This window comes from Hippocampus zosterae, chromosome 8 (assembly GCF_025434085.1).
Source record: "Hippocampus zosterae strain Florida chromosome 8, ASM2543408v3, whole genome shotgun sequence".
Lineage (NCBI taxonomy): Eukaryota > Metazoa > Chordata > Actinopteri > Syngnathiformes > Syngnathidae > Hippocampus > Hippocampus zosterae.
This window is the reverse complement of record NC_067458.1, coordinates 20,093,339-20,113,322: the sequence shown is the minus strand read 5'-3', so window position 1 is coordinate 20,113,322 and position 19,984 is coordinate 20,093,339. Positions and strand designations below refer to the sequence as shown.

The 19,984-nt window shown below is 41.2% G+C and overlaps 1 protein-coding gene and 1 long non-coding RNA gene across 4 annotated transcripts in view; both read left to right on the top strand.

Annotated features, from left to right (window-relative positions):
* bloc1s2 (biogenesis of lysosomal organelles complex-1, subunit 2) overlaps nucleotides 1-19,984 on the top strand; it is a 78,440-nt gene that overhangs the window by 25,624 nt on the left and 32,832 nt on the right. The gene's annotated exons all lie outside the window — the stretch shown is intronic.
* On the top strand, nucleotides 1,713-7,432 carry LOC127605586 (uncharacterized). Its single transcript, XR_007963615.1, has 7 exons — nucleotides 1,713-1,872; nucleotides 2,833-2,925; nucleotides 3,024-3,125; nucleotides 3,231-3,305; nucleotides 4,174-4,287; nucleotides 4,357-4,434; nucleotides 6,174-7,432. It is a non-coding gene; the product is annotated as an uncharacterized LOC127605586 (long non-coding RNA).

Sequence of the window (19,984 nt, the reverse complement as noted above, 5' to 3'; positions counted from 1 at the left end):
ATACGAGTGTCGTCGTAACAATCTGCGTACTGAGCACCGAAGGACTTGTTACTCCCGGCGTACTGTAAACTCTAGGCCGTCAATTGGTTTTAATTTAAAGCTGCTTTATGTAGTTTTTTTTCTACACGAAGAAACAATGGCAAACTACGAACACAGCAATTTAAGAACAACGCACATGGCTTGCGCTCAGGCGGTTACGGCAAGGCCGCGTCGCGTTGAATTTATGTGGTTTATATTTCGGCAAAAATGAGACAGAAATTGTTAGTTTCTGTACTCATACCGAATTGAAATAAGTAGACAAATGAACCAGTGCTCTGGCTCGCTGTATTATATTAAACTAGACATGTTTAGTCTAGCCAGAAACCATTTTTTCTCGAGAAAAATGTATTTTTTAAATTAAATACCGAATGAATGAGGCGGATTGCAGGCCAACGCGAGCTGCTTTACTGTGTTTTTAAATGCCAGTTGCTTAATTTCACAGAGCATCCGAAGCGTGTATCCAACATGAGTTTTATCATCACAGGTTCAAATACTACTCTGTACCATTTTATTTATTACTATCGTATTTTGAGTTAATTTACATAATCATATTCATTTTACTCTTTTTTTCTGCCTGTCAACTAAAATGTCCATCGATTTTTGCCCAGTTTTTAATTTAATAAATTATATTATTTGTCTCTTTTCCATGAGACTAGAAAATGCATGCTGATTAACTCATACTTTGTTTTATTAATGGAGGTTTTAGTTCCATCTGGTCTACTTTCCATCCTGTGAAAATGTGTGACGACAAAACATTGTCGTATTTTCATGAATGCAAGTTGGAAGACAAGTGTTGAAAACATTGGCAAAGACAGATAAACTTTGTACAGAATTGCCGAGATCTAGCATAAAACTCTTTTTCACCATCTCAGTTGTCTACAAAATTAACAATTTTCCCTGTTTTTCCCTCTTCTGCCCTGATGTGTAGGCTCAAATGCGTAAAGCCCAACCATCAGGGCAACATACACCTCTTCTCAAAGAGAGGCCTGGTGCTGAGACTCATTCCGGAGCCTTCTCCACAAGGTCAACACCATCATCATCATCAGAGGAGTCTGTGTCATCCGCCCAAAGTGGAGATGACCACAAACCAGCATTCAGTGAAGGGATGGGGTCCCGGTCGTCCAACAGCAGTGGATCAGAAAAGGACCACATTGATTTGCATGAAGCTAAGGCCCTCAAGGCAAAATGTAAATAAAAACAAAAAGGTATGAAATCGAAAGGAACAGAGAAGTTAAATGATGGCCAAAAAAGGAACTACCACCAATCTTCGTGGATGTGACACGTGCCTCAGAAAATATGCACAAGAGAGCAAGGCCAAAAACCCAGAACTGTTGAGGTCAACAAAATTAAGGAAGCATGTTGCTACCTTATGTCAGCTTCTCGACCTGAACAATCAGGAACTCGAGCAAGTTGCTCGTTTTATGGGACACGACATTAGAGTCCATTGTGAGTTTTATCGGCAGACCGATAAAACTTTCCAAGTGGCCAAGATTGCCAAACTACTGTTTGCGATGGAACGTGGGACAGAGTCGCTGAAGGGAAAGAGTCTGCAAACCCTGGACTGTGTTATCACTGGTATGTAAATTAATATATTTTTAAAGTCATCCCCTTCCATTTATTCTTTTCTCCCTCTGTCTTTGTTTCCACGACAGTGTGCATGTCTTTATCGGCATATTTTCTTTTACCTTCATATTTTAGTGTAAAATTATGTTTTCTGATTTCTGACTGTGAATATTTCAAAAGGAAGAGCACATGCAGCCACCTCAACCAAAGGTCTGAAAGGTGGCAAAAAGAGAAGACCAGATCCAGGGAGACGACAGGAAGCTCAAGATGGTATGTAATAAAAATAACATTAGTAGTCATAGCAGTAAGAGGGATGCCAATATATGCTCTAGAGTTCATGCTTGGAATTAATATAGAAACCTTGAATCATTTCAAATTAATCACATTCAAACGTTAGCCCTAATGTTGACCAAATGACCTACTTCTAAGTTACAACAATTTTTAGTTAGACACCAATTGATCCCAGTTGCCTCTGCCTCTGGCACCTTTAACCAGAACCTTTTTTTCAATGATAACAATAAGCAAACAAAAGCATGCACATATGTATGTCGAGTTATTTGGGGGGATGTTGCAGCAACTTGACAGGCAGCTGCCTCTCACTATCCTCACACGTGTGCTGTTCTGACACACATCTGTCCTGTGGATTAAAAGTAACGAACAATGATCAAAGACAGAACTTTTAATCAAACAGGGAGTTAGTGATAACATGCGATCGATACCGTTCTAATACCGTTAAACTACTACTGATTAAAGCTGGTTAGCCTGTCGACCTCACAGTGCAAAGGTGCAGGGTTCAATTCCGGTCCTAGTCTTCCTATGTGGCGTTTGCTTATTTTTCCCACCACATACCTGCGTGGGCTTACTCCAAGTACTTCGGTTTCCTCCCACATTCCCATAACATGCATGGCTGATTGAACACTCCAAATTGTCCCCAGGTGTGAGTTTGAGATGGTTGTCTCTGTGTGCCCTGCAATTGGCTGGCAACTTGTTCAGGGTGTCCCCCGCTGACCTCCCAAAGACAGCTGGGATAGGCTCCAGCATGCCCTGCGACTCTTGTGAAGATAAAGCGGATTGGAAAATGGATGGATGTTTAGTAATTCCTTCACCTTGACAGCTCTCATTTTCTCTGTGTCCAGACCATTTGCATAAATGAGAAAACCCTTTCATTCTCGGAGCAAGAGTGAATGTCTTCCATCCATATTTACATGGTGTAAATGTCATCTTTCACAGAATGAGAAGTGCCACATTCAGCTGTAGCAACGAGATCTGATGATGAAGATGATGGAGGCGGTAACAGTACCAACTTGGACACTGAAAACACAGGTAATGCTTTCAGTTTGACTTGGACCATCTGTCACTGCACCATTGCTATGTTTCTGAGATGTAAGGAATTTCATTTGAGTACATCATCTTGCTCCAAGGCACCTACAAAAGGCCACCGAAGATGCAGTCAATTAAAGAAAGAAATTATGCTGATGACGCTGATGACGACATGAGTGATGTTTCTGGCAGTGAATATGGCGGTAATGTTTTTTTGTCCGACTTGAATCCTCTTTTGCTGTATTATTGGCATATTTCTGAGATGCATGTGGAAAGAACTTTGATTCTATCAAAACATTATTTTATAGATGGAGGGGTGTGCCATAAGACAGTTAAGAAGACTGTCAAGAAAAAAAAGACAATGTTGGGAAGACATGGATTGGGTGAGTCTCTAACATTAGCACAAGTGACATGTTACAGACCTGGCATTAGTAAGATTTTTTTTCTTACTCTAAGTCAGGGGTGTCAAACTCATTTCACTCTGTCAAACTCAGGCCACATTGGCCTCGGTAGATGTTAAGTGGGCCGAGCCATTAAAATTATACCGTACTCTGCTATAAAGAAGCACAAGAACATTCGGAAATGTAGAAATTTAATGAACATATCTTTTTACAAAACATTTCATGAAGCACCTTAGATTTCCTTAGACAAAATGTACGATTGACTTTTATCATTCACATATATGCATCGCAACTGATTGTACAAGGGCACTAAACAAGTAATTGGTGTTGAAAAATACAGTGATGCGCTTTTAGATTAAAGGAGATTTGTGAAGAAAGGAATTTTTAAGCCTTGTGCATATAAATTATAAATTTAATCCCCGCCTATACCTTACAAACTAAAGAGAGTGCCATTAAATGTGTAAAGAATAATGAATTAAAATGTCCTTGATAGCATCTGCTGTTTTGGGTCCGTCCGTCTCAGTGACAGACTTAGACTGCTGTTGTCTTCTTCTCAAAACAATGTGTCTTTCTACTCTGATCAAAACGGTGTGTCCCTTAGCGGATACTCCATGAATTGCATGTTATTCAAAATTTTCGTTCCATGTCTTTTCTGCATTTTTTTCACTTTTAAATGAACCTGCGGGCCTGATCAAACCTGCTTGTCGGACGGTAACGGCCCGCCGGCCGTATGTTTGACACCCCCGCTCCAAGTCCTGATTGTTTTTTGTACATTCCAATATATCAGGAATTACAAATGTGTATCATCAAAGCATATTCACCCAAAGTATATTATTATTATTATTTACAGTCTATGACGCATCTTTCACACATGGCCAAGAACAACCATCAACATCAGGGAGCGCCACCAAACGAAAGAGGATTGCAACACTTACACATGACGACGATGATGTTGAAGACAGCGGTGAGTCAGTGCATCGTCAACACAACTCAAAGTTTCATTACCATTATACTAACATGCCAACTTTCTTAGATGAAGAGGACAAAAAGACTGGACACAGATCTCTTGGGAAGAAGAAGACAGCAGTTCGAAAAGAACATAGTGAAGTTGGTAAGATGAATTTCTGTTGGATAGATCCGTATAACAATTTAAGAAACTCAAACAGCATAAGTCACTGTGACTTGCAGATGTAAAGACGAGTCGTTGAAGTGGTCTACTCAGTTGTAAAATTGTCTTCAATTTCTATTGTATAGCAATTTCTCTTACAGGGTTATGATATAATTTGGTTACAGTAACACACTGATTGTAATTGAATCCAATTAAAAAAAAATCTGACCAAAGAGAGATACAGTCGAACCTCTCAACAACGAAATCATGTTTGCAGCCAGAAATATTCACATTCACACCATCACTGAGCAGGAACTGATCCCACACAAGTCATGCGAGTATACCACTACACCACAGGTGTCAAAGTCAAGGCCCAGGGGCCGGATTTGGCCTGCCACATCATTTTATGTGGCCTGCAAAAGCAAATAAAGCATGTCGAATTCCATGAGGCTTGCTAAAGTCTGAACCAAAATCTCAAAATGTCATATGAAGTCCACAAGAACAATCATTATGTTTTACTTCTGATTTTAAAAGTAGTTATCCATCAATATGTTATGAGTGGTGTATGTAATGTGGAGGTGATTAAATATGTATATGGTCTCCCAAAATTCATTATGGCCCTCCAAGGGAAACCATGACTACAATGTGGCCTGTGCCAAAAATGAGTTGGTCACTCCTGCAATACACCATCAGCAACCAGAAGTTACATATTTGGTATCTGACATTTGAATGGATTGTAAAATAATGCATTTCACTGCAAACAAGGAAAACTGGTAATGCATACCGTATTAGATAATATTCACCACATATGTTGCTCTGAAATCGGCACAGTGGTTCAGGCTTTGATTGTAGCTTCGAAACATGAATGTCAACAGTGCCGCTGGATTACCATTTATCGCGGCCTCTGTGTGTCATGGATTTTTTCAAACATATTCATTAAAAAAAAGTGAAAATGCTGCAAAAGGTCCTCAAGAGGCAGTGAAAATAATCAAATCAACAGCGAGTCACATAGAGCAACATATACAGGACTGTGTTTACTGTATTTCGTTATTTATACACTAACCTAACCTAACTTATACATGTTTAAATATATTAGTATATGGCATTAAGTACTGTTAATTACTACAAACATGCATGTATACCAGTACATTTGGCCTTATAAATATTTATACTCATACACATATTCATATACCTATATGGAGGGTGGGGGGGTTTTGCTACTTAGCGGATTTTCGTTTATCGCGGGTGGTTTTGGTCCCCATTAACCCCGATAAACGAGGGATCACTGTACTTGCAAAGACTGTTTTTTCTGTATGTTCTTCACAATAGAAGGCTTCAGAAATAGAAAACAAAAGTTTGGGGCATGCTCGAGCCTATCCTAGCCGTCATTGGGCTGTAGTCAGAGTACACCCTTTAGTGGTTGCCACCCAATTGGGGGGCCCACATAGATAAACAAGACATTAAAGGCGGAGACTAGGCAAAAAACCCCACATTAATTTTAAGGATATTGAAAAATATTAAATAATGTAAAGAGCATAACACTCATGAATCATGCCTTGAGGGAAATTGCTGCTGAGGTGTTTTTAAGTCAACAAAGTTGCTTTAAACTAGATGCCTAAAACATGTTTTGAATCAATGCATTTTTGATAGTTTTTATTCGGGTCCTGTTATCAGTCAAGGCAGTGTTCAGATCTGTTTATATTCAAATAAACCACTAATAACCCTCTTTTTTTCCCCTCCAGAATTGGAAACTAAAAAAAGGAAGAGACCCGGACTCCAAAGGAAAGAGCAGCAATTGATCGACACCTTTCAAAATTTGTAGCATTAAAGAAAGTTCCAAGGAAAGATGACTGCGTTAAGTGTCGTAGTCAAGCATCGCCAGACCTTGAAGACCGCACATGGAGAGATATTCCACAATGAAATTATTAAAAGATATGTAATTGGGAAAAAAGCTTGAAGATGAAAGATAGAGAGAGGGAGAGACATAGGGGGGAGATAGATGAAGGGAGAGAGGGAATGGGATGAGAGAGAGGGGAGAAAAGGAATAGAGTTTGAAAGCACAGTTATTTGGTAGGGTATATGTGGGTTCATGTGTCAGGTTGTGGCGCAGCAAGTTTTTTTAGTGTGCGTTTTGAAGGTTGAAGTTTTTCAGGTGTTCTTGTAAGTTTTGAATAAGAGTACTTTTGTTTGTCAAAAATAAATCATAAAGTCAAGTCAGCTTTTATTGTCAAATATGCTCTCTGTGTAATGTACAGCACAGATTAAAATACTTTCCTCTCTCAGCCACAGTGCAAACATGTGGCGTATTGAACACACAAATATCAGAACTAAATAAAACTAAATAAATGACAGTACCCTGTTAATGGTGATAAACTGTTTAAAAATAATATATCTGATTATAAATTTACATCATTAAATGTTTAGTAAGGTGAACGGCACCTAATCTACTTCAAAATCATTAAGAACGCATGGCCAGTGCCCGGTCCTCACTTATCTAGTTAAAAACTTTTTCTTAACCTTTGGTGTTTTATTTAATCTAAAGGAATGTATTGCCTAAGGGCGCCCTCCTGTGTCTAGAAATGTGTCTTTTTCATTTCTTTTTCAAGCAGAAAGGGTGGTCCTCGCTTTGTAGGCCTTTTTACTCGGTCCTCACTGTGCAGCAAGTGCAGGAATGTGTGTGTGTGTGTGTGTGTGTGTGTGTGTGTGTGTTTGTGCACTTCCCATGTTGCCTGTTCTGTATTTGGCCGTGGAACAGAGGACATCACTGATGCAGTTCTAATCCAAACTTTTGGCAGCGTCCTGTGCGAGTCGGGATCCATCCCTCCACAGCAGTGCAACAACACAGAGAGACACAAACAGACACACAAGCACTGTTTCCCGTAGGAAATCATGGTAGTCATCTGTTCCAGGGTCAAACTGTGGCCATCGTTATCGAAATGATTTTGAGTGGTCATTCAAAGTGTGAAAATAAATCTACTCGTGTTAATTCGATGAAAAATGATCAGTTGTTGTTGCTCAACACGCTCACTTTTTAACCCCCCTTTTTAAGTTTGAACTTGCGTCATTTTGACCCAGCACATGTTTAATTACCCAGCCTCAGAAACACCCATGGTAATTCTTTTTTTTTTTTTTTCTCATTGTAAGTTCTGTTACTCGTCATTGTGTGATTCTGCAAAAAAATATGATTTGAAATGTTATTATAACTTTCAAATGGGTCCACGTGACCCGCAACAAAAAGGTGAGTTGAAACGCAGACGGGTACTTTACCCGCTTCCACCAGTGTGGGATTCAATTTAACAACAAAAACATGCGGTTCATGTCTTCTTTCACTTGCGTAATGCTTGCCAGGTTGCGTGAGACATTATGCTGTTTCGATGCAGCCACACAATCGGCGGACATGTTTGAGAACGGGCAAACAATCTCACACATTGATGCTGTTAACTTTTTTTTTTTTTTTTTTTTTTAATGACCCAAATATGTGATTGACTTTGCAAACTGTGGCTCGCTCAAAACATTAACATCTATGCCCAGGCGCTTTTAAAAAGTCACCACAAAGAGATCTATTCACTCGGACCATAAAGCCATTATTTTATTTATTTATTTATTTTTGTTGTATTTTTTCTTATCTTATTTGATGTTGTTTTTAACATTGTACTCATGATTTTAACTGCTTGTTGTAAGGTGTCCTTGAGTTTCTAGAAAGGCGCCCACAAATAAAATGTATTATTATTATTATCTATATTCACTCATTTTTACGATGACCAAAATCCACAGAGTAAAAAGTCTTTCTCTTTGCACTTGCCACTTGATGGTGGTGTTGTTGGGGGGGTGGGAGGGGCGGGGGGGGTACTCAGGTGTGCTGCTTATTGGTGGAACCAGTCATTTAACGTCACAATCTCACTGCTTGTTTAACAGACAGGATTTCCTGTCAGCAGGTTGTTTACCTTTGGTGCTCAGGGTGGTGGGGTGGCCGGGGTGGGGGTGGGGGGGTTTGGCATTGTGGTCTTCAGGGGCGTGGTCGGACCCTCGGGAGGATGCGTGATTCCTTTGGTCATCGCTTCCGACATCCGCCAATCTCCCCGTAACTATCAGGTCAACACGAGGCCATCAGTGGTATCCTTTCTCCTCCCTTTAGGCCCTAACAACATCCCCTCGGTACCACCAACAGTTCAGAACCGTCACTCAACATCAGCAGGGGGTCCCATAGTGCGCTGACGCAAAAACACACATCCAAGCCCGTCGCTCTAAGCTCACACCTGTTTTCGTTTTGCCGGGTTCAGAGGTGAGGCGTGGATGAATGGCGATCGCGGGTCAGCCACGAGACACGCGCACACAGGGAGATCAATCCCACTGATCTGACAACAATGTCTTATTGACAACCCTGGTTCGCCCCCCCCCCCCCCCCCCCCCGCCCCCCGGCCTCAGCGTGTGTTTATCGTCTCATCGATCTGGGCTGATAACGGATCTCCGTGTGAGGCGGCTGTCGGTTCCAGGGAGTGCGTTGCGGGACATTTATCTGTGAGCCTTGGCCCCACCCCCCTGGCGACCACTCGGCAGTGGGATGGTGTTTGTCTTGCAACATAAAGCACCAGGAGAAAAACACGGAATGAATGAGTCAATGTCACTTCCATCATTCGGGAAAGACTGACAGCGTACTCATATTTGCCCATTAGAAATGAACACAACTACAAATAATTACAATACAATACAATACAATACAATACAATACAATACAATACAATACAATACATGCTGATTTATATAGCGCGTTCACAACAGCGGCTGCTGTAACAAAGCGCTTTACAAAACGGTTAACATAAAGTAAAATAATAAACAACACATAACATAAAACCACTTTTCCGTCACACGCTTTGTTGTTTGAAGCGGTTTGAGATGAAAGAGGAGAGAATCAAAGTGTCCTTTAACCAGTGGATCAGAGACGTCATGCTCAAAATGCGCACACGTCGGCTACAAGCTAAGTTTCAAAGTCAACAAGAAGCTGTAGCATTCATTGACGAAAAAAGAGATTGGTTCACTTCTCCTGTCCCATGGAAATCCATTTCAATTCCAAGCTGCGACTCACGGTTCCAAATCCGCATCGGCGCTCTTCGCCAACGCTCCTCTCTCCTCATCCTCAACTCCAGCGGCCATCCATCCAGCCGCACCAACGCCAACTGTCCAACAGCGCTGACATAGCCACTGAACAAATCGGGGTTGTGAAAAATGCTGCCCACAACTGGCGCAAAAAACACAAGCGCCCCAGGTCTGTCCAGCACCGACAGTCAATGGCGCCGACATTCCTCCCAATCAAAAATTAATTAATTCACAGTAAAACAAAAACAAACAATTTCTTTCTTCTTTCTACATACATTCTTGCTGCTGGAGGCTGTAAATTTCCCCAGTGTGGGACGAATAAAGGATATCTTATCTTATCTTAAAAAAGAACAAATAACCTCTCCCAAAAAAGCACGTCACAGGCAAATGCATGCAACATAGACAAGTAATGCAATTGTGCCTTGCAAATAATTTACGAAAAATGTCACTTTAGTGCACATAACTAAGGGGGAGATGAGGGTTGGTGAGTGACGTGGGTGTCACATAATATTTGTTGTATCATTAATTAAAGCAAAGTCAACACAACAACGAGGACTAATGCAAAAAAAAATGTGAAACAAGCAAAGGAAATAGACCTTGACTGATGAGATGACTTACAAACGTGACAATTAGTCAGCTCTTGTGAAATAACAATTACCCGCTTGAATGCTGTCATTAGGGCACAGGACACAATTCAGGATGGCAATGTTTTCCCCACTACTTGCACTTTTACAATCTTAAACCTTGTTGCAAATTTTTACTATATAGCTCACATCCATTCATTGATCCTCATCGCAAAATGTCTTCCAGATGAGCCGGAGGGTTTGTCAACGCTTTGGCACAAAAAAAAGGTGGTCTCATACAAAGCTGTGGTTATACTTATGAAATCTTCTCCTCAAATCATACTCTGTCGGCGTGGAGCAAGAGGTAGCCAACGAGTTCCAGAAATTGTTGGATGCGCGTCAAACCAACTTTTCTGACAACGGATTCCTGCGGTAACTTGGTGGTGCGATGAAGCCCCTCTGGGGAGTTTGCCCAATTAGCCACAGAATGCGTTTGGAGATGTTGGCTTCTTGCAAGTTCTGTGGTGGTGATGGGGGGGGGGCAGCTTGGAAATAATAAAATACAGTAAGTCCATGTTGAGTTAAAAAAAAAAAGACTAGCAACACATACAACTGTTTGTTTAAATGATCATTGGATATTAATGTATTAATAAAACAGATTCTGGCACATAGAGTAGTATGTTTTGTGGAAGGAAATATATATACAGTATATATATATATATATATATATATATATATATACAAAAAATATGGCATGGAAAAATTCAATTTTCCTGTACCTAGTACGTTTTTTAACATGTGTAATTTTTTTTCTTAAAGTACATCTTTAGGGAAAAAAAATATTTTTTTAAGAGAGGGAAAAACATATTTTTGAGGAAAAAAATGATGTAACAAAGACATTCAATTTTAATTTTTGTTGAAAAGTTCCAGAAGTTGTTGGATGTGTCACACCGACATTCCTGCTATTGTGATTTCGCCCCTGAAAGAAATTCAACCCATTCCATGAGCCGCCCATCCGCCAAATCTGTTCAGAGACGTCGACTCGACGTGGTAACCTCAAACGAAAACTCGGACGTGATGAAACACTCGCTTCAGTCCAATACTGAGTCAAACCGACGGCCAGCATCACATGCAACCGTTTATGTGCGTTTATGTGCGTTCGTTCGCTAAGCCCACTGTGACTGTAGTCATGCGTTGTGCGTGTCAAAGATAAAACATACAAGTTCTGGCGCAATAACTCGCCAACCTGAAGTTTCGATCATCAGAATCTTGTATCTGCTGTTTTTCTTTTCACGCTATCATTTACCTCCAGGTGTTACTGTTGCAGTGCTGGATTGTGTTACGTGTGTGTGTGTGTGTGTGTTGCAGAGTATACATCTGCTGTTCATTACTTGCGTAATAGACGATGTAGCCATCACGTACACACATCCAAGATGGACATTTATAGAGTATGTGCTCATAATGGTCTTGTTTGCACAAATTGTACATCTACAAAATGTAATTGTTTCAAGAAGAGTTAGATATTATTTGAGGAAAAAAAAGGATGCTTTTCTTTTGAGCAAGTCATATAGTAATGGAGGTGCCGGGTTCGATTCCGGCTGCGGCCTTCCTGTGCCCGAGTTTGCATGTTCTCCCCGTGCCTGCGTGGGTTTTCTCCGGGTATTCTGGTTACCTCCCACATTCCAAAAACATGCATGGCGGGTCAATGGGACACTCTGAATTGTCCCTGGGTGTGATTGTGAAATGGTTGTTCATCTTTGTGTGCCCTGCGAATTGCTGGCAACCAGTTCAGGGTGCCCCCCACGTATTGTCCGAAGACAGCTGGGATAGGCTCAGAGCACCCCCCGCAACCCTTGTGAGGATACGCGGATTGAAAAATGGATGGATGGATGGATGGATAATATAGTAAGGAGCAAGTAGTTTGTATGTTTGTGAAAAAGTCAAGAGAAGAAAAATGTATAGTTGCATTTTGGGAGAATTAAGTTTTCAAGATAAAAGATGCATATTTTTTCTGCATTTTTGAGAGGAAAAAATTAGACGAGGTAATAATTCACATTTGGTGGAAAAAAAGGAAAAGATTTAGGAAAAAAAGTCTGACATCCTTAGAGAAAGTCACATTATATCCCAAAGCTTCCAATCGTGAATGTCATTTCCATCCATCTAAATAATTTTTTTATATTTTCAAGATTAAAACCTGCAGATTTTCCCCTACATTTTCGAGAAATAAAATAAATCAGACAGCTCAGAGAAAAATAAGTCATGGACAACATTTAAGAGTAAAGCATTTGTTCATTTAATGGAGAAGAATCTAAATATTTCGTTATGGTCCCATTTGGTTCACATGCGTATGCTCATTTTTAAAAATATATTTTTTTGGGTGTTTCCAAACACTGCATTATGATTAATATAGAATTTCTGAGAGGAATTCAGCAGATGAAGCCATCCTTTTTCAGTAGTCTTGGGGTGTGGCCATTATGTTCTGTATTGTCCTTGCTTGTCCTTTATTATTACTTTTATTATTTATATATATATATGTTTGTTTGTTTGTTTTTTTTACAAAAACTTGTATATTATCAAGATTAAAATTGTGCTATTCTTCATATTTATCCCCGCACGTATTCTAGTTGATTAGCCTGGTCAAAATACAACAAAAGACGTTTGCGTGAGAGTTAATAGGGGATGAAAACAAGACAGATGCTAACATGAAAAATTGGAGTCAATTAGAGGGGAGGCAAAATGAGTTCACGTTGAAAAGAGATAAGGAAGGCGGTGAGCGACGCTGACATCGTTGCAGGACGCAGGTGTGTTTACGTTATGAGGCAGCGTGTACTTTGCCATCGGAGAGTTTGCAAAGACCCCCACTGGACTTGTCCAGTTGGAGCCTCTTGCAAAAGATTGATGTCTTTGTTCATGTGTGTGTGTGTGTGTGTGGTGACCTGGAGATAGAAAACGAGCGCAAAGAGGATAGAACAACATATGAGATCAGAGTGTTATCAGCACAGACCGAGACTGCTGGCCGGTTCTCTGGGTGGAGAAGGCTACACCTAATTAATTCGTTTGTGTGACTCGAAAACGGGGCCCTTCCATCTAACACGACACTTGCACGTACTTTAGGCCACGATCCAAGAATCACTTCAGTTGTATATATTTGAAGAAGACAAAGTTATATATATATACTGTATATATATATATATATATATATATATATATATATATATATACACACACACACACACACACACACACACACCCCACACACACACACACACCCCACACACACACACGCGTTTACCCGAAGACATCCACGTAGAAGTTGATTCAATGGCTTCCTCTAGTAACGCGCACACACACACACACACACACACAGGATATGGCCTCTCTCCACATTTAAACTCTGTGCTGTTGTTGTTGGCGTCCAGCGCTGCAAAACCTGCTGGGTGATGCAAGGCAGGCCAAACTGCTGAAGTCCCAAGTTTTTCGCAGGTGGAATGCCAAAATAGAATCAAGACGTACGAAGAGGAAGCCGGGTCGCTTCTCCGCGTCCTTTGGCCGAGGGTTGACAGTGGTCTCATTGGCTGTGGCAGATAGCCGCTCGACGGTAGGAAACACATGGACAGAAGGACAATGGGCAGTAGTGAAAATAAACCCTAAAGTTTCATAACGAAAAAAAAAACCCCATTAAAAGTCCTACTGTAATTCCGGGCGACTCTTTTTGGTTTTTTTATCTGTTTTGGCAGGCTTCCGTCAAAACTAGTAAACACATTTGGGTGAAAGTTTATGGGACGCTCGATGAACAGTACAAAGGAACAATTATTTCACTTTTGATGGTACTGAAACAGAAAATTCCTCTCTGTTGTCAAATTAAATAAACACTAATGGACAATGTATCGTAAGTGAAATGTTGTAAGTGCTAATAGACCAAATGAGAAGGTTTTATATTTGTAATAATAATAATAAATAATAATACATTTTATTTGAAAGCGCTTTTCATCACACTCAAAGACACTTTACAAGAGCATAAAACACAGGAAAAAAAGCACATTTAGATGAACAAAAAAATGGGTAAAAGAGATTAAAAGGTATTAAAGGCATAGCGGAACAGGTGAGTTTGTAGGGATGATTTGAAGGATTGGAGGAATAATATATATACTTTTTAAAATAATCTGCCCATTAATCGGTTATCGGAATTTTTTGTCCGCCAAATATCGGCCTAGAAAAAAAAAATCAGAACCAGGCTTGGACAAAGGACAACAGGTGGAAACAATCATGGTGAGGCTGACAAATCAGATTGGCACAGGAGGAAGAGCAAGTGACCTGAAGCGAGAAGAGAGTGATTCTTTCAAAATAAAACAGGAAGTCTGTTTGGGCCTGATTAAAACTCTTCAATGCCAAGTTTTTTTTTAAAGAATCCAGTCATTAAATCACAGGTACGTCTTTATTTATATTAAAAAAGGGTCTGTAAATGCACATATGTTTTCAGTTATTTTCTGCCTACGCAAGTGTATGGTGCTCACATGATGAATTGCGGCAATATTATGAATACTGTGCCACAGAGAAAGTTCAGCCTGCTGCTCTTCGTCCTTATCTCTCCCGGGAGACTCGGAGCCGCACATCGGCACACTTACTCAATGCGTTGACGTGTTCGCTGGCATTGGCGGGGGGGCGGTCGTATACCAAACCCGTCCCCCAATCTGTTGAATCACGAGACTTTTAATGAAGCCGACAAAGAGCATGACGTGTGTGATTAATCTTGCTCGAACGTGTTCAGAATGCTTTGACTTCGAGCCAGCGAGAAGGCCCAAACAAACTTGCGTGCAGCAAATGTGTGTCACGTCGCAAAAAGCTGCAACACGTTTGTGGGGGGGAAAAAAAGACTTTTGAACACCCAGAAAGACATAAACGCATATTCCGAAGTAACGATGTGTCGTTGCCATGTTTTTTAGCGTATACATTATAGCTTGCAGCTACGGAGAAGATGTTTATTTTGACGGGTAAGCCATCGGCGGCCAGCTGTTTTCACTTTGGAACAATACTGGAGATTCTGCCTGCATGTGGTTTTAATTCCACATTTGTGCTCATCCTCCTCCTGCTCATCATCATCATCAGCTTGAAATTGTCTCTCCACTTTCTCCATCAAACCTTCTCCCGACCACCCGCTTTTCTTCTCTCCATATAATTAGCTTTTTATTTGATGAATGGTTAAATATTTTTCAGAATGTTAACAAAATGAAAAAAAACCATCTTGCTCTTTAGTTATTTTTTTTTAAACTATTGAAATAATTTCAAATACTTGTAACAACACAAATATCATCCATCCATCCATTTTCTGATCCGCTTACCCTCACTAGGGTCGCAGGGCGTGCTGGAGCCCATCCCAGCCATCTTCGGGCAGTAGACGGGGGACACCCTGAACCGGTTGCCAGCCAATCGCAGGGCACACAGAGACGAACAACCATTCGCAATCACACTCACACCGAGAGACAATTTCGAGTGTTCAATCAGCCTGCCATGCATGTTTTTGGAACGTGGGAGGAAACCGGAGCACCCGGAGAAAACCCACGCAGGCCCAGGGAGAACATGCAAACTCAACAAAGGAAGGCCGGAGCTGGAATCGAATCCACGACCTCTGCACTGTGATGTCATTTTGTTGTGTGTGTTTGCTGCCCGTCTTGTTTAATGCTCTATTAGCCGCTGGGAGTCTTGTCAACTCAAACTTCTTGTCAACTCAAACTTCTCCAGTTTCACGACGCGGTCAACCTCCAGTCGCTTTGCGGTAGCGCTGTGGCCTGCTCGCTCCACCGAAGTTTTCTTTGCTTTTTTTTTTTAACCTTCTCCTCCTCTTTCTTTTATCCCACAACCGTGTAAACACAAGCCCTTGCTCTCAGCTATTACTTTGGACATAATAAGGTCGGAGGCGTGTGAAATTTCCCAAACTGAACATTCACCATGTCCGCAGCCATCATCGCAGCTTTGTTCACTGCCTCACAATGTGGGAAATTGGTAAAGACGGAATCCCGCTTTTGGAGAATGAATTGCGAAGCAACGTCAGCGTTAACTGCTTTCGACACAAAGGGCCATGGGTCATTAAATGTCGCCATCTGGTCACGGCTGTCAGCGTGATATATGTTAGAAGATGGCAAATTTCCGGGACCTTGCACACAGGACGGCGAGCTGGGGAAAAAGCCGTAGAAGATTGGCAGAGGGAAAGAGGCTTTGTACAGAAGGTTCTAGTGCAGGGGTGGCCAACCAGTCGGAGATTCAGAGCCAATTTCTTTACTGTGCTACTGTGAAGAGCTATATCTCACACACACACACACACACACACACACACACACACACACACACACACACACACACACACACACACATAGTAATTTGCCGACTAGCGTAGCGCTTAGCGTAGAGCGACAATTTTTGTGCATGCGCAATGATTCACTTGTCATCTGATTGGTTGCCGTGTATGTCAATCAAGTAACGGTTTTGATGATAGGCTAATGGAGTAAGTTCTGTGTATTTAACCCCTTTGTATGAATGGCAGCGCCACCGTTGAGGCGTTTCCGACGCTTGTCGTTTGAAAGCTCGGGAGCCGCATTGAGCCGGCCAAGGAGCCGAATGCGGCCCGCGAGCCGCGGGTTGGCTACCACTGGTCTAATATTTCTTCGCAATATTTGACTAACGTTTTGATGCAATCCCATTTTCAGTGAAGTCGATCTGTGGTGACGTCAGTGACTAGTGCTTTCAACACAAAGAGGGCCCGGATAGTGACTGTCAAGCGTTAAACCTCAAACTTGATCATGACTGGGAGGTTTTTGACACTCTGTTCCGATTAAAAGTTATCATTTTTATACCTGTGTCACACTCTGGTCTGATGTACTGTAAGTCATGAAATGGCAAATTGGGAAATTTTAACATATGCAAATAGCTACAGACGTGTTTTGGTGGTGGTCACAATTTTTTTCTATGAACAACCGATCCGAGGACGGAAAAACCGAGGGCCAGCGCTCTGGCCCTGTGAGTCTTCTATCCACATAAAACTACTGGAAAATAAGAGATGAGAAATACGGCGGAGAATAGAGTGTTGGGAATAAATCAATAACATTTCAAGAAACAAACATTCCAATATCAGTTGGTAATTTAGTTCATTGCTTCTCTTCGTGCTTAGGCCAGCAGAGAAGGCCTCCGAATTTTGGTGGAAAATTGGCAGATTGACTTCCGTGTCCATCTTTCCTCCAAAATCTTGGTTGGGTTGTCAGATTTTTTTTTTCCTCCTTCCAAACGTCCACGTGCGCAAGGCTGTTAAAAATAGTACATCGTGTGAAACCATCACATGAGCTAATTTTTGGCTAACTTCCTGTCGGCAAATCGATGGCCGACCGCCATTGATTTCACGCTATCGAGTTTGTCACTTAAACTCATCAGCAGGAGTCGAAAACGTGACAGTAATGACTTCCAAACTATGATGCTGTGCAGTCAGATAAGCTTGTTGCAATGGACATAAGTTGATGGTGTTAAAAGAATCTGGCAGAAGCGTGGGTATGTCGACACACAATAGCTCCGACTCGACCTCCACCCTGGGGATTTTAGAATTAGCTTCATTGGAGCCACATTTTGTGTGTGTGTGTGTGTGTGTGTGTGTGTGTGGTGCCGTGATTATATTTGAGGTCAGGGACATGATAGAGGCAAGTCCAATAGCCTCTGGCTTTGGAATACGCACACACTAATAGAAGTATGACATGTTGCTCAATCTGTGTTGAATTTGTAGTGAGGAGTCATAATCTTACAAGAGAATGAGGAGCACAAACAAAATGGATGTAGGGTGAAGGGGGGTTTAGCAATTGTTGCGCAAGATCAGACTTTAAACCCGAAACGCTTGACAGTAGCCATAACTTCGCCGTTAGCAACTAACGTTAGCATTCAACCATAGTGTACCGTGCCACTTGTTGTCAATACCACAATAACAAGTTACAATTGCAGCTATGAAAGCCACAGATGTTCAGTCGATACGTGACAGTAGCTGCTACTGACCCTTTGGTGAGTAATGTTAGCAGTTCACCACATTGTGTGATGCTATGCATTCAGTAGAGAATACGTGACAAGGGCGACAACTTAGCCGTTAGCCGCTAAAGGTAGCAGTTGACCATAAGGTGCCATGCTAAGCGTAGAGCCGATGCCACGCTCGACTTTCGATAACAAGTAACAATACCAGCTAATTAGCCAGATTAGCATGTTAGTTGTTGATCACATTGTGCAATGTCATACATTAAATCAGTAACAACTTAAATGTAGCCTTTACTTAAATGTTAGAGGCTAACATTAGCACTTCATGGCCCACCATATTGTACAATGTCACGTAAATTGAGTAACACACTTGGGCTATATGCAAGTTTGGATGTCAATTATCATGCCCCCACTAAATCCGCCAAATAACAAGTGATATGAACCGAAAATTTGATTGAAGCAATTCTTTTCAGCTATGTTGTTGTCGAGATAGTTTAGACTCAAAAAGAAAATACATTCTTTGGTGACGCTCTATTAGTGCTACAAAGTGCAAGGGGGCAATACCGCTGTAAAATCCAGCAGATGGCCCTATTTGTCTCAATATGTGTTTTATATTTAATACACAGGAAATTGTTCTTTTTATTATGAGTCTCTGTGCGATTGATAGCCCAGCTTGCGAATGTCACGTGACTGAACTCATTATTGGTCGTTACCCGAGCCCTCAGCAACTGATGTCATTTTCAGTCGACAGCAAGTGTCAAAATGGCCGCCCCTTGAGATGGCTAAAAACGAGTGGATTTTGTTGCTTAACTTGTATTCCACCAATACAACATTAATCATAATGCCCTGTTTAGGCAAGTGGGGCCGTATAGAACATATTATTTTCAAGAATGTTTTTGAGTCGACTTCCCTTTTCCAGTAATATAAAATGACAACTTAATAAAAACACCTACTGAAAATGCTGTTTTGTAAAGCAATACTAGGCACGTCAATAAACACGCAGTCACATGCACACAAACGGTGAGAGAAATTCTCTCCTTGTTTGGAAACACACTGTCTATTAAAAAGAAATTGTCATTTTTCCTTCTCTGGATGAACAAATAAACAGGATTGTGATTGGCTGCAGAGTGGACCTGCATCTAATTTCTCTAGACAAATCTCTAGACAAAGGCAACGGAACATCTGCAAAGCATCTGCGACGTTCCCTAGATGCTGACGCTTGTGAAAGCGCTTTTCCTGTAACTTGACCGCATGAATATACGTGCATTCATGTTCAGCTACCTCTTCGGGGCTGACCAGTGTTGTCTTGGAGCCATGAACGTGTACTGTATAGGTGTCCACTTCTTCCATTCTTGCTTAATAGTGCGATATAGAGCAGCGGCCCACAACGCCCGGGCCACGGACCGGTACCGGTCTGCGGGTCATTTGGTGCCGAGGCCCACAGAAAGAGTAATAACATAACTTACATTACTTCAGTTTGATTCATTTCGAAATCAGAAATATGTTTTATTTTGAAAAATTACAGGATTCTCTTTGACATCCGTCGATAGATTTGAAAGGTGAAGGTGGTGCTTCTCGGTCACGTGATAGGTTACCGCTAAAATGAAACCCAGGAGCTAGCAAAATGTGTAAAAAAATAAAATAAAATAAAAAATATGCCTTTGGAAAGTTTCTTTGGGAAGGGGAAAAGGCCCAGCCAGGAGACGGAAGAGGAGCCTACGACTTACAAGAAAAACAAGGCTACATTTAATAAGACAGAATCGGGAGTCCTACTTAAGGTACGGATTTATCTCAACAGGAGATTCATTCCCACGCACCAAGCCCACTTGGCATAATATGCGGCGATAGTGAGTCGCTTTTTTCATGCACTTTTGCGGTGTATCTTATTTTGAAGGCAC